The 14,793-nt window shown below is 38.0% G+C and overlaps 1 protein-coding gene across 4 annotated transcripts in view; it reads right to left on the reverse strand.

The window, feature by feature from the left end:
* The window catches only part of LOC124151988 (homeobox protein Hox-B6a-like), a 103,509-nt gene that overhangs the window by 56,064 nt on the left and 32,652 nt on the right, over window positions 1-14,793 (reverse strand). The window contains exon 2 of one of the 4 annotated variants that reach the window (XM_048381833.1): window positions 14,440-14,472. The exons of 2 other annotated variants lie outside the window; for them this stretch is intronic. The gene's annotated coding sequence lies outside the window, so the exon portion shown is untranslated. Of the gene's footprint in view, window positions 1-14,439; window positions 14,569-14,793 lie in introns of those variants that run through there. One more of the 4 variants, XM_046524708.2, reaches the window with a different exon arrangement.

A 14,793-nucleotide genomic window follows, 5' to 3' on the forward strand; every position in this document is an offset into this window, starting at 1 on the left:
GGCACCACGCAATGGATATTTGATTGTGAAACACAGCAATAAACCCTACGACTGTACATGTCATTTGGGGGTATCGAGGGATGTATACTTTGAGCAGTACTATGCACCGTCTGACACGGCGACCTCTTGCGAACACCTGTCGTGGCTGTCCCAGAATATGGAAGCGTGTTCGCTTGATTTGGTCTGCTACATGTCATTAATCTCGAAATACCATCCCTACTGTCGGCAAAATATAGTAGCGTTACTTCGTTATTCGCATAAAGTAGCAGAAGACCAAAAAGTATAAAAGAAGGCGTTTGCTGTAATTAGTCAGTCGACTGACTGACAGGGAGCTATCATTTACAGCTTTTATGTGTACTTTTTACATTTTTACACTAGATATAAGACGACAAATGTCGTTAAATCATTGATAGTTAACACAAGGGACCTAAGTGGCCACGTACTGCCTACAGGAGGGTGACAATGCATCAGAAAAACTACAAACGAAACATATATGCTTCTTATAATGGATATACCTCTAAACAGTAATGGGAAATCCGTGATAAATTGCAAAACGTTACCTGTGTTTTATTGTGATGAAATACCCCTGTGATACCGGGATACAAACAAATGTGTAATCAATAATGGAAATACAGGATTGTCAACAGAAAACAAATGTAAAAAGCGATTTTAGATAACAATGCAAATATATCCCTTTATTACTATAAAAACGTTATTGGTGTGTGAAGGAAGGTATGTAGGCATTGTCGCCGTGAACGAACGCTCCCTATTCAAATTAAGCAAACATAATACTCATATACGTTGCATTGGAGGAACCTCCTGAACTGGTGGAATTGTACCTCCATTAATAGCAACGTACACGGGTCACTGTAACAGGAATCCCGCTGTCACACCCAAGACAACAGATATTTATAGCTGATTTCAAGATGGAGGCGTCAAGTCCAAAGACATCTCGTGCGGTACACGCCCTGACTTATCTGACCCCAGAGGATATAGAAGAACCAGGGTTCAGAGATGAGGCAATCCATGCCTCCCACCCCCTACCCCCTACCCCAAACACCTACAAACACTCGTTTACAGTCCGACACATACACCTTTACATGTGGTGGTAGCATCCTTACTGTAGCATGTGTTGTATACAACAGATTAAGAACTTTAGAGAATATTTACATAGAGAAACAATAGCATATATTCTGTCTCGTATATTTATTAAAGCAACCATCCCCTTTCCATTCTAATCCCTTCTCGGCATCAGCACGCTATACTCATCCTCGTTTCAATTCTAGGAATGAAACAACCTATAGAAGTATATTTATATAACTTTATTCATAATCATATTGAGACTGTAGGTTAGTATTAAGTATAAAGAACAAAAATCATGATGGACAGCAGCAGAGAACAATAACATGGAGAGCAAAAACAATAAGATTCTATGAGGATAATCTGATAGAAGATAATCTGACAGAGAACAATCCGAAAGAGAATAATATCATTGATAACGATATCATAGAGAGCAAGAACAATCAATTTATGAGGATAGTCTGCTAAATGATAATGACATAGAGAACAATAACATAAAGAACAATAACATAAAGAACAATCTCAAAGAGAACAATCACATAGAGAACAATCAGAAAGAGACCAATCTCATAGAGAGCAATCGGAAAGAGATTTATCTCATAGAGAACAATCAGAAAGAGAACAATCTCATAAAGAACAAACAGAAAGAGAACAATCACATAGGGAACAATCAGAAAGAGACGATTCTGATAGAGAATAATCAGAATAAAGAGATCAATAACATAAAGAACAATAACATGAAGAACAATCTCAAAGAGAACAATCAGAAAGAGAACAATCACATAGAGAACAATCAGAAAGAGACCAATCTGATAGAGAATAATCAGAAAGAGAATAATCTCAAAGAGAAGAATCAGAAAGAGAACAATCTCATAGAGAGCAATCGGAAAGAGATTTATCTCATAGAGAACAATCAGAAAGAGAACAATTTCATAAAGAACAAACAGAAAGAGAACAATCACAAAGGGAACAATCAGAAAGAGAACAGTCTCATAGAGATCAATCAGAGACAAATCTCATAGAGAACAATCAGAAAGAGAACAATAACATAGAGAACAATCAGAAAGAGAACAATCTCATAGAGAACAATCAGAAAGAGAACAATCTCATAGAGAGCAATCAGAAAGGGAAAAAATAACATAGAGAACAATCAGAAAGAGAACAATCTCATAAAGAACAAACAGAAAGAGAACAATCACATAGGGAACAATCAGAAACAGACCAATCTGATAGAGAATAATCAGAATAAAGAGATCAATAACATAAAGAACAATAACATGAAGAACAATCTCAAAGAGAACAATCAGAAAGAGAACAATCACATAGAGAACAATCAGAAAGAGACCAATCTGATAGAGAATAATCAGAAAGAGAACAATCTCAAAGAGAAGAATCAAAAAGAGAACAATCTCATAGAGAGCAATCGGAAAGAGATTTATCTCATAGAGAACAATCAGAAAGAGAACAATTTCATAAAGAACAAACAGAAAGAGAACAATCACAAAGGGAACAATCAGAAAGAGAACAGTCTCATAGAGAACAATCAGAGACAAATCTCATAGAGAACAATCAGAAAGAGAACAATAACATAGAGAACAATCAGAAAGAGAACAATCTCATAGAGAACAATCAGAAAGAGAACAATAACATATAGAACAATCAGAAAGAGAAAATCAGAAAGAGAACAATCTCATAGAGAAGATTCAGAAAGAGAACAATCTCATAGAGAACAATAACCTAGAGAACAATCAGAAAGAGAACAATCTCATAGAGAGCAATCAGAAAGGGAAAAAATAACATAGAGAACAATCAGAAAGAGAACAATCTCATAGAGAACAATCAGAAAGAGAACAATAACATATAGAACAATCAGAAAGAGAAAATCAGAAAGAGAACAATCTCATAGAGAAGATTCAGAAAGAGAACAATCTCATAGAGAACAATCTCATAGAGAACAATCAGAAAGAGAACAATCTCATAGAGAACAATCAGAAAAAGAAAAATAACATAGAGAACAATCAGAAAGAGTCCAATCCCATAGAGAACAATCAGAAAGAGAGATATCTCACAGAGAACAATCAGAAAGAGAACAATCACATAGGGAACAATCAGAAAGAGAACAATCTCATAGAAAACAATCAGAAAGAGAACAATAACATAGAGAGCAATCAGAAAGGGAAAAAATAACACAGAGAACAATCAGAAAGAGAACAATCTCATAGAGAACAATCAGAAAGAGAACAATCTCAAAGAGAACAATCAGAAAGAGAACAATAACATAGAGAACAATCAGAAAGAGAATGATCTCATAGAGAACAATCAGAAAGAGAACAATAACATAGAGAACAATCAGAAAGAGAACAGTCTCTTAGAGAACAATCACAAAGACAAGAATAACAAAGAGATCACGAGCAATCGTATTCTGTAAGAATAGTCTAATAGAGGTTTTTTAAAACAGAGAAAAATAACATAGAGTATAACATCGTGGATAATAAAAACGTTGAGAACAATTTGATAGAGAACAGTGACCCAGAGTTGTACTAAAACTTGTATCGACCCCTCCAAAATTTCATCATAATGGGATAGACACTTATTATCCATCTTTATGACAGTATTGCATTGACAACAATAATATATATTTTTGCTATAAGCCATAGATTAGTGTAGGAATGGGATCACGTTCTCTTATGAAGCAAGGCTGAAGTAGCGGTAATAGAATTGCTCTTGCTTCCACACACAACAGTGACATGCCACCCACTAAACCTGCCACAAGGCTCATTCACAGCACAGGTCAAATTAATCACCATTAATCTGATCAAGAAATATAGAAAGTAGTGGTCATATTTGCCACATGGACGGTCATCATCATATTAAAATAAATGTTCTTTCTATGAGTAATGACAATTTTGTCCTAAGATACCAACTAATAAAGTACATTTTTTAAATAAAAGAAACATAAAATATTCAAATATATTTTATACTTGTAAGTTATTATTTGTCTCACAGAAAGTAATGACGGCACAGCGACGTCCTACAATTTCTTTAAATTGTTATTGCATCAGTAAAATCCTGTTCAGAAGGATCAACATGGTATCAGATTTACGAATTGTAAAAACATGCATCTGTTTTCTTATTCTTAACAATGAACGCACGTTTCCAAATATGTTTCTCAATACAAAAACGATGTAACAATGTCAAGGCTGATGAGGCATTTGATATTCACTGCCCGCCATTGATAATGACAATCCCTTTAACCTATTCTCAGTGCCGCGACAGCCTACCAGGCAATCGTGTATATCACAACCATGCTTGTTTGGGGGGTGTTCTTGAATAATGTACTAGCACCAGAACACACAATACACACTCGAGAAATTGGATATTAGCCCCTACCTTTTACCTAATATCGATTGGTCTAAGAAACCACACTTGTAGCGGGCTGTTTTTGCTTCACCGGGACATTTAATATTCCTCTGAACGAGTTATTGATAGTATCTTATTGTTGAGTGCCCGTTAAGAGACGCACGTGCAGCTCGTGTTTTGGTCACGTGCTTAGGACACTCCAGCACCCCGATGATTTGGGTGATTAGAGCGTGTTAATTGATATGAAATTGAATAAAACAGATTGTGCGCACGGTATGTGACTAGTGTTGATTCCGTTCTTGATAAGCAACATGTGAAGAAAACAAAGACTTGTTGACTGAACAAAGGTGTAATATTTGCAGGTATATTTGTCGCGTTTATTTGAACGCAACGTGAGGAATGTGTATCACAGGTTATGTGATGGTAGGACCACGTTTGTTTAAATGTAAGTGGCCTTAAAAAGGTGACTATAAAGTGTTTTTATTAACATAAATATGTAGGTTCGTTGCCGTGGATGTTATCTTACATCTGTGTCTTCCTAACATGTCATACGCGGTGATGGTGACACGTGAAGGAACATTGATTTGCATCTGTTTCATCATAACAGTACTTCTTGGGTGATGTGGGCAGGAAAATGTCATCGTGCTGTGTTTCATCATAATGCGTACTTCTGGGGTGATGATGAGGATGAGGGAATGATCTTGCTCCTATTACATCTTACACGTGATCCTAAGGTGATGGTGATGCTTAATGGAATGGTTGGTTTGCTGTTTTACGCCGCGTTCAGCAATATTCCAGCTATATGGCGGTGGTCTGTAAATAATCGAGTCTGGACCAGACAATACAGTGACTGATATCCCGAGCATCGATCCACGCAATTGGGATCGATGACATGCTTCGACCAAGTCAGCGAGCCTGACTACCCGATCCCGGTAGTCGCCTCTTAAGACAGGCATAGTTGCCTTTTACGGCAAGCATGGCTTGCTGAAGGCCTATTCTACCCACGGGTCACGTGATGGATTGATATCTTGAATGTGTTTCATTGTAGCACGTGCTTCCGGGGTAATGATGAGCACATAGGGGTGGTATCTTGCAGCTATTACATTTCACACGTAGTTCTGGAGACCCATGAAGACCCGGGGTAGAACAGGTCTTCAGCAATCCATACTTGTTCTCAGAGGCGACTAACGGGATCGGGTGGTCAGGCTCGCTGAGCTGGTTGATGCATGTCATCGTATCCCAAATGCGTGGGTCGATGCTCATGATGTCAATCATTGGATTGTCTGGTCCAGACTCGATTATTTACAGACCGCAGTGATGTAGCTGGGATATTGCTGAGTGCGGCGTTAAACAACAAACAATCGTAGTTCTGGAGGTGTGATGCGGCGATAGATTAGCTTACATCTGTTTCATCATAACACGTGCCTCTGTTTGTCCGGAGAGAGAAGTTTACTCACAAATCCTCATATTACGAATTCCGAGGAAAACATACTCAATCCGTTGTACCCAAAGTTCGTTATGTGCATGATAAATAACGATGATCGAAGAAAGACATTATACTTGGGTTTGTAATAAGCGACTATATATACAAAGTTGATTATATTTCAAAGGCAAAAGAATTCCGTAAGTTATTATTCAATTGTAGTGCATGTCAGGAAATTAATTAGGAACGAAAAAGCTTTCAAAGTTTTTATATCGATGTAAATTTCAAAATGGTAACATACAATATTCCATCAATAAGCAATATCATTTAATTATAGTGGCGGCGGGGCAACATATGTGACCTATTGATCCAAGGCCTCGCTATCGTTGTGATGAGTTACATGGACGTGACGTTACATGGTGTGGGTTCGAATCCCAGGTGCGGCCTGATTATCATTCATCGTTTGTTGTAGCGTCGTATCAAGATGACGTGGGAACGTCTACGCCCAGCATGACCTTTGGCGTTCTTATCTCGCCGTAATATAACGTTAGTACCATTCAAAGCGCTCTCAAACCCAAATCACCATCTAGTTTGCTTTGTGTTCATAACGAATCTCATAAAAGGCATTAGAATCAAAAGCATTAAACTACTTTAAAGTCATTTTGAAAAGGTTAACTTTTATATGCACACGTCATATGCACGAAGCGTTGAATATCAAACGAGCATAGAAAAGGTCGGCTTGTTTTCTTTATCTTTAAAAATAAACCCTTTTTAAAGCTGCTCCATCATGCAGAAAAGAGTAATCAGGATATTATGCAAACATAAATCCCCCTCAAAAGTGTAGTTAAAACAACATCTTGATAAATACACCAACAATGACGCGGTTAATCAGCAGATTAAGACCTGATTTCCTTCCTTTACCAAAATTAAAGAATTTGATTACAAAGCTTAGAATATCTCAAATTAAACCAAAGGGAGGCCTTTACGATAATGCGTCCTGAACCAACACTGGGTCAACAATGTCGGGCTGCTTAAAGTGATAGACCACCGAAGTGCAAAGTAACATATTTGTCAAACTCCTGTATAATTCTTTCCGAAACCATCTGGTGGTATCAATTCTGGTTCGGCAGAGAGGCGCATTTATTTAAGCCGATACATATGGCAAATTTGGCCGAGAAAATTGGTTCAGCGAAGAAGCTATTTTTCAAATCAGCACGTTTGACGAAACCTTCAGATTTGGGAAGATCATGCACACGAATTCGAACTTTGGCTTGTGAGTCTTTCAGAAGTGATTCTTTACTGAATATTGTATTTAACGGTTGACGTGATTTGGCTCAATTCAAGCAATACGCTTCCAAGCCAGTGAAAGAACACAAAGGACATTATTTGAAAAAAGACATGATTATAAGTGACAAAAAGGATATTATGAATTTCTTTATAATCCGTATCATGAACCAGCGCGTACTTGCTGTAACAATTGTGACATATTAAAATAAATATTGGTCCTTGCGAGCATTTAACGCATTTCAGATGTATTAAAGACAACAGGGAGCGGGTCAAGGTGACAGAGGGACGTAACCGCAACAAAGGATTGTGTTGTGTGTATCAACGAACAGATTTATGCAAAGTAAGATTGTTATATCGAGTTAGTTGTGCAGTCTTTTAGTTAGAAAATTTATCCTAAAAACATAAGCAACAAAGCAACCATTCTAAAATCATAAGGAATCTCTGCCGAACACATTGTACGATTCTGACCATATCATAATCATACGTTTATGAATTATTATCGAATAGTGATGATGCCAGATGCCAAAAGTAAGCGTATCCTGTCCAACTCGTCACAAACACATGCAAAGGAAAGTCAACTGTTCACCTGAACACATATCAGAAAAGAGGCCTTTGTTCTTAATATTGTTTGTTAATATGAATATGAAATCCTAACTGCAAACTCCCTTTTATAGCCGATTGTCTTCATTAAATGTTGGGGAGTGAATTCTGGATCAAGTCATAGGAATTCGTAATCAAAGTAGGCCATCAAGAACCATTTCACGAGCTAATTAAAGTTAGGATCGGGAGGTCATAATGGGTTACCTGGCTGATGAACTGCCATCCTACAATCAACCACTGGTTTCCTGGCCCAGACTGGTGTATTTACAGAGTGCCATTATGACATAATCTGGTGAAGACAGCAACTACACACTTACTCTCTTTAATTTGACACGGGTGTCAGGACCAGCGTCGTGATGGCCATTCACCTTGCTGTGCTTGTGCAGTATCCCACTGACCGATCAACAATAATTATACAAATAAAGCGACAAAACCCTTTCCACATCCAATAGAAATCCTCGCATAAGGCAGAGTCGATTGTACGATTCCGACTATATCATGAACATGTGTTTATGAATCACTATCAAATGGTAAGGACACCGGGTGTTCGCGAAAAGGTGAGCGTACCCTTCCCCATCGGTGGACACAACCACGAACACCTGGTTACATCAGTGATTTTCATTGGTTCTCAACTGAGGAGGAAATCTGCATCAGTACTATCAACTTTTGACTTGACTCTATACATGTCCATTCTTATTTTGTACTGGTTTCAAAAGCTCAATGAACAATCCGAACAATGAGAGATATATTGCTGGGTCTAGCTAATGTACCACCAAAGTCCTGCCTTAAAGATTAACCAAAATCCTAAATACAACCAAGGAAGGACTTTCGTTATATTCACAGAAAGTATTTGAGACAAGTGGAATTAATGCCAAGGATTTGCTTGACATTTAACAATCACAGAAGGAACCAGGATCACATTTGTCAAAACATTTGATTTTTCAACTTAGTCCCACGATTCCACATAATAACTTTTCGAAACAAATCTTCATTCCTTGATCCATGAGGCTTTTGTTACAAACCTGGTGACCATAGATATAGGTACATCATCTATTTTCAGAGTGCAATCTGAAGTTTACTGGGGAAACAATATGTGAAATATCCATGTAACATTTTGGGGTAAGGCATTGAGGCAATAAGCTTGCATCCCCATGGACACAACGGCGCACTCCTTCTCGCTGTGCTGTTTCTTTATGCATCTGAATCAGAATTTCTGCTCGGATTGCCAAAGTCAATTTGGCCAAGAGAGTTAACTTCAGCGACAGGTATATCGATGATCTGATATCGTTCGAAAACCATCACATAGCCAATTCCCTTCCATTGATTTACCCACCTGAACTAGAAGTAAAGGAGACAAGAGAGACCGCTACTTCTGTTTCATATTTAGATCTATGCATAAGATTCAGAGCGACAAGACACACTCCACAAGATTGTATGACAAGTGGGATGACTTCAACTTTCCAATAGACACCTTTCCCTTTATATTCTAGCAGCTCAAGCCCTTGGTGTCTACATTTCGCAACTTTTGAAGTACAATCGAGCATGCTCTTTGAACCAAGATTTCAATGAGCGTCATACAACTCTTGCTCAGATGCTGTTTGATCAGGGTTACAATATCCAAAGCCTCAGAAAAGCTTTCAAAATGTTTTATGGTAGACAAGTGGAGGACATTTCCAAATGATGTCCAATGAAATTCCCTATATTGTCTTCTGTCATATGTTCCCGTGTTTTTTCCTGGTGGACAATTGACATGCCTTTGCATGTGCTTGTGACGGTTGCCACCGGTGGTGCAGGACACGCTCACCTTTTCTCGAACAGCTGGTATCATCACTAATTGACAGTGATTCATAAACACATGCTCATGATATAGTTGGAATCGTACAATCTGTTTTTTTGTAAAGATTTCTTACGAATATGGAAATGGTTTTGTTGACTTTACACAGCTATTTTGACGTTTACACCAATGGAATCAATGTCGACGGATCTTAAAGACTAGCTATTCTCTTGTATTGACATTTTATGTTTACCGTTTCCATGGTGAATAAACATCGTAAACTTGGTAACCGAAATTGTACTCTGCATTGCGTTTAATATGCAGGCATTTAACTTAAACAGCAAAGAAGCTGATTGTCGCAAAATAACTACAGTGAAATCTGTGTAAGTGGGTGAGTGGTTGAGTTGAAAAGTATTTCATTTATATCAGTGTGAGGGGGGTGGTGGGTGCGGTAGGCGGTCGGGTAGCCCAGTGGTTAAAGCGGTCGATCGTCACGCCGAGAACCCGGGTTCGATTTCCGACATGGGTACAATGTGTTAAGCCCATTTCTGGTGTCCCCCGCCGTGATATTGCTGGAATATTGCTTCAAAGCAGTGTAAAACCAAACTCACTCACACACTCACTCAGTGTCAGGCCAGACTGGAATGATGCAGGTCTTAGAGATTTACCACTTTAAAACATCAACACAGGATTTAAAAAAAACCAAAACAACACTTCCAAAACAGATTCCTTAGGACGCAAAAATGCAAAATAGTGTGAAAATGATATCAATGAAAATCGGTGATGACACCAGGTGTTCTTGAAAATGGTAAGCATGTCCTACTGAACCTTTAGCACCCGCCTCTCATACAATTTTCATGAAAACGTAAGTGTTTGTTAATGCCTAACGTCGCACCCAGCAATACCCTTGCCATACGACGGAGGCCCCTGAACAATTGGCCTCTGAACAATCGAGTCTGGAACAGACAAAGCCGTGATCAGTATCATGAGCAGTGATCCACGTCATTGGGGTATGACGCCTCGCTGTCAACCGAGTCACCAAGCATGACCATCCGATCTATTAAAGTAAGGTTAAGTGAGTAAGGGGGTGTGAAACCTCCCTGTAGAGATCAAAGTATGGGATAGCACGGAACGTGTCATAGTAAATTCCTCTGAATATATCCCATAACATTTCTGGAAGAACTTGGCCGGGCCTTAACGAAACCACGATCCCGAGTGTAGTTATAAAACAAATCGTAATGAGGGCGAATCTCGGATCCTGTCACGCCTAAGATGTGTAACTCTGCACAACGAATTGCGGTGAAGCAGTCGGATGAGCCACCAATGCTAAGTCCACAGTCGAATTTCCGAGCTATGATATCAAAGAGTAAATTTGATTAGAGTGTAAGCAGTTGGATGAAAAAGGCATGTTTGGTCGTCATATCTTAATTATAACTCCATACATGTTATACAGTCGTCTTAGGCGCCGCAATTCGCTGTGCAGAGTTTCGTCCCTTGGGCACGCCAGAAATCTATGATTGTGGGTTCGAATCCCCGTTCGCGCCGATTATGTTTCTACTTGTGTCAGAACCAGACCCTAGCTCGTGGGTGTCAGCAAAGTGGTAAACGTCTTAGACCTGCATTACTTCGGGCTTTCCTCCCACATTAGGATGACACGCCGTGATATAACTGGAATTCTGTTCAAAGCGGCGTTAAACACAACACACTCACAAGCTAGTACATGAAAATAGGTTTAGTCACCCTACGTCAATGTATGGCTAGTGATGTATCATGTGAGTCCATTTCTGGTATTCGTGACGACTGTTTTGGTGAGTTTAAGAAGAATGTAACAAGTGACTATAGAAGTATCTAACAGTGCCTCGTCGACTGGACCGCCTCCATGGTCCAGTGGTAGAGCGCGCGCCCGGAGAGCGGTAGGTCCGGGGTCCGATCCCCGGCCGCGTCATATCAAAAGACGTTAAAAGATGGTTCTTATTGTTACCCTGTCCGGCGCTCGGCATTAAGGGGCTAAAACAAGGACTGGTCAGCTCGGAGTCGGTATATTGTGTCTGCGTGGTAGTCATGTTAAACTACGGAATGGTATCTCAGAGGGCTGGCACTATAAATCGGCAGCATTCTGTAGTGCAAACTGCCACAGTCACACAGTATAAGTATTACATAAGGAAACGAATTTTAGTTTATGCAATATTTCGATGTCTGTGTAAGATATATTTTCGTTATTGACTTAAACTTAGCAATGTTTAGCTTCTAAGAGCATGGAAACATAGCTTCGAAGGATGTTAAACAATTATTAATTCATATGTTTCATTCAAGTTATGAGAATTAAAAAGAACGTATCGTGACACATTTCTGAAATAAATGTGTTATTGGTCTGGAACTGTATGAAACACGATGACACATGTGTGTTATATCAAGCTATTGATAAAACATTGCATCCCTAGTCATTTGTTAAGTACGCCCCTGAGTGTAAAGACGTTAGAATTCATATGAGAAATTCATAATTTTGAAAGTCGACTCACCGAAGGTAATTATTGACTAGATATTAGGTATTTATATCGTAGAGAATATATATACTCATTTCAATGCTGATTTATGAAATATTAGTCTATTCAAGGCATATGATCGGAGAAAAACATAGTCAAGGGTCTTATCCTTCGGGGTGTTATGTAATAGATATTTTAAACGATATGTTGGACACTTGTCCCAAACGTATATAGAGATATACGGATTTCCATAAAACTGAACGTAGTTACTAAGATTTTGAAACAACATACAACTTTTGAATTATGAATTAATTTATTTCAAAGGTTTACGAAATGTTTGTCGGACAGGTGTACCGAGTTATAGCTCACGTTGCAAGAGAACGTTGCATGGCGTAATTAATTAATCGACATATTTATATTGAGGGGTCATATCAAACTCTCTCTCCGCCGAGTGTTATGTTGATAGTTGTGCGGAAACTGCTCTTACCAGCAGAGGCAACAGTGTATCTTTGATAAGGTCAAATATTTGCATCACATTTCCACATTAAAACTGAAATAATGTTGTTTTACAAGGAATTCATTCAATGTTGAATAAAAGAGTCTGTCTGTGTGTTACCGACAGTTTAAAAGTAGTAATAAAATGTTTTTCCTTTAATACACACACGTTGTTGTTTGCATGAAGGTAAGAACAATCAATATAGAAATAAACTGCGTTTTTGTGAGAGACCGATGGAACAGTTTGATATCTTCAAATAATGTGTGTACAAATAGATGCCTTGGTAAAAAAAAACTCACAGTAACACACCAGATATTGCAATAAGGAAATAAAGTTCGTCTTCATGAGACACCGATGAAAGTTTATCTTCAAATGACGTGTGTACAAATAGACGCCTTGGTTAAACACACCCGTTACTATTGCTACACCGAAGACGTGGATTATGAAAAGATCATAAGTGTCACTGTTGTTTAAATCTAAATTGTTTATGTCGTGAAGTTTTACGGTAGGATATCAGCATAATGTATTCGCCCAATAGGGTTCCTGGAGCATTGCTGATAAGAGAAATGACAAAAACAGAGATAGGTGAGTTTGTGTGTTGTTTAACGCAGCGAATTACAGAGATAGAGATAAACCAATATATATTGTGTTTTCATTTGTATGAAGAAAGGCTACTATTTTGTCTTTTTCATCTATTCAAAGGAAATAAGAATGTTGAAATATTTGCAGATAGAAGGAATGTTTAGGAGACCTAAACGAACAAACAATACATGAAATGGTGTGTCTCTTCAGCACATATGGTTTTATGGTTTACGAGTTTCACTTTTTTCGAAAAAAATATTTCACAATCTTTTATTTTGATTGAATTTTTAAAATATGTTTTACATGTAATACTGTGTTGGATGTTTTCATTTCTGAGTCCCTGAAAGCGACATTTGTAAGTGATAGGTACACCTGACGCTAAACACGTGACCCTCGTTAATTTCATTCATAGTTTTGTGTTTCAAGACATTTTCAGGAATTCGAATAGTTTGGGGACCTATGCGAAACACTCTCTTTTTGATAAGGTAAATGATACCAAAGTGTTTTTGTATATATACAATTTACTCAATTTCATATATGTTTGAAATTTTACTTTGTTTGCTTTCTTATCGTTACGCTTATCAAACTGCTTATCGCTACGCCGTGTATTAAAACGATCTCGTTCGTGTATTTACATTGCCCGTATCTCGAAACTGCATTTTTCCAATGAAAATGAATATTTGTTTTGTATCGGAAACTCATTGAGTAAATCGTGATTAAAATCGTTTTAGGAGACAGTTGTGATAACAGTTAGGATGTAACTACTGACGTCTATTCCACGACAAATCAAGGACTTATCTGTCACTGACTGTCCTCGTTATAACAACAGAATCGGTAGATATGGTATCTTAATGCGCTATAAACGTGTCTAGGGTCCTATTTGTGCATTAATCACAGCTATAATCCCGTTGTACGGTGATAATAGGAGTCAAGGGCTTCGGTAGCACTGTAAATCTTACCCAAAATGTAAGTAATTGATTTTACGATAAAACCGTTCACCGCGGAGCCATTTCGTTAATAGAAGACTTGTCCCTTAAGCATCTTACAAATTGTGATGTTGTCAAATAAATATCAGTTTAACAGTGGGTAACTTGATACTTTTGTTTCAGCATTAATACTACTTTTAGAATCAGTCAAAGAAAATGTGAATTTTATCATTTGCGCTTTTAGATACAGAATATTGTTGAAGGATATGCGCACGTTTTAAGGGATAAGAAAAACTGTTATCTATTATTAACCATTTCGATATAACATGATATGCATTCATAGATGACTATGCGTTTCATTGGGATATAAAAACAGTATTCTGCTGCCGTTATCGTTAGAAATATAAAAATACTGTGTTAAATCTTACCTCAATGCGTGAGAAGTTCGTGGATCGAAGTTCCTATAAATACAAATATGTTGCAAGTATTCTCTTCATCGGTCGATCGCAATTGATGATATAATGTTGGTTCTGACTACAAACCGAACTCTTTTCAGGAAATATTGCCAATATCGGCTATAAACATGGGAATGTATAGATATGCCCCCCTTAGTGTCCTTCGATTGGCTCGTAAATGTCACGTGATTAAAATAAACCAATTAAACGGCAGTATCGCTGTCCGTGTCGCTCGATTTGTCATGATTGAAAAATGACCCCTCGTGTACCGAAGGAGCAATATTTTGTCTTAATCAGACACACTGCATATTTGAAGTTGGGCCGACA

Source organism: Haliotis rufescens, unplaced genomic scaffold, assembly GCF_023055435.1.
Source record: "Haliotis rufescens isolate VD_foot unplaced genomic scaffold, xgHalRufe1.0.p SCAF_4, whole genome shotgun sequence".
NCBI classification, from domain to species: Eukaryota; Metazoa; Mollusca; class Gastropoda; order Lepetellida; family Haliotidae; genus Haliotis; species Haliotis rufescens.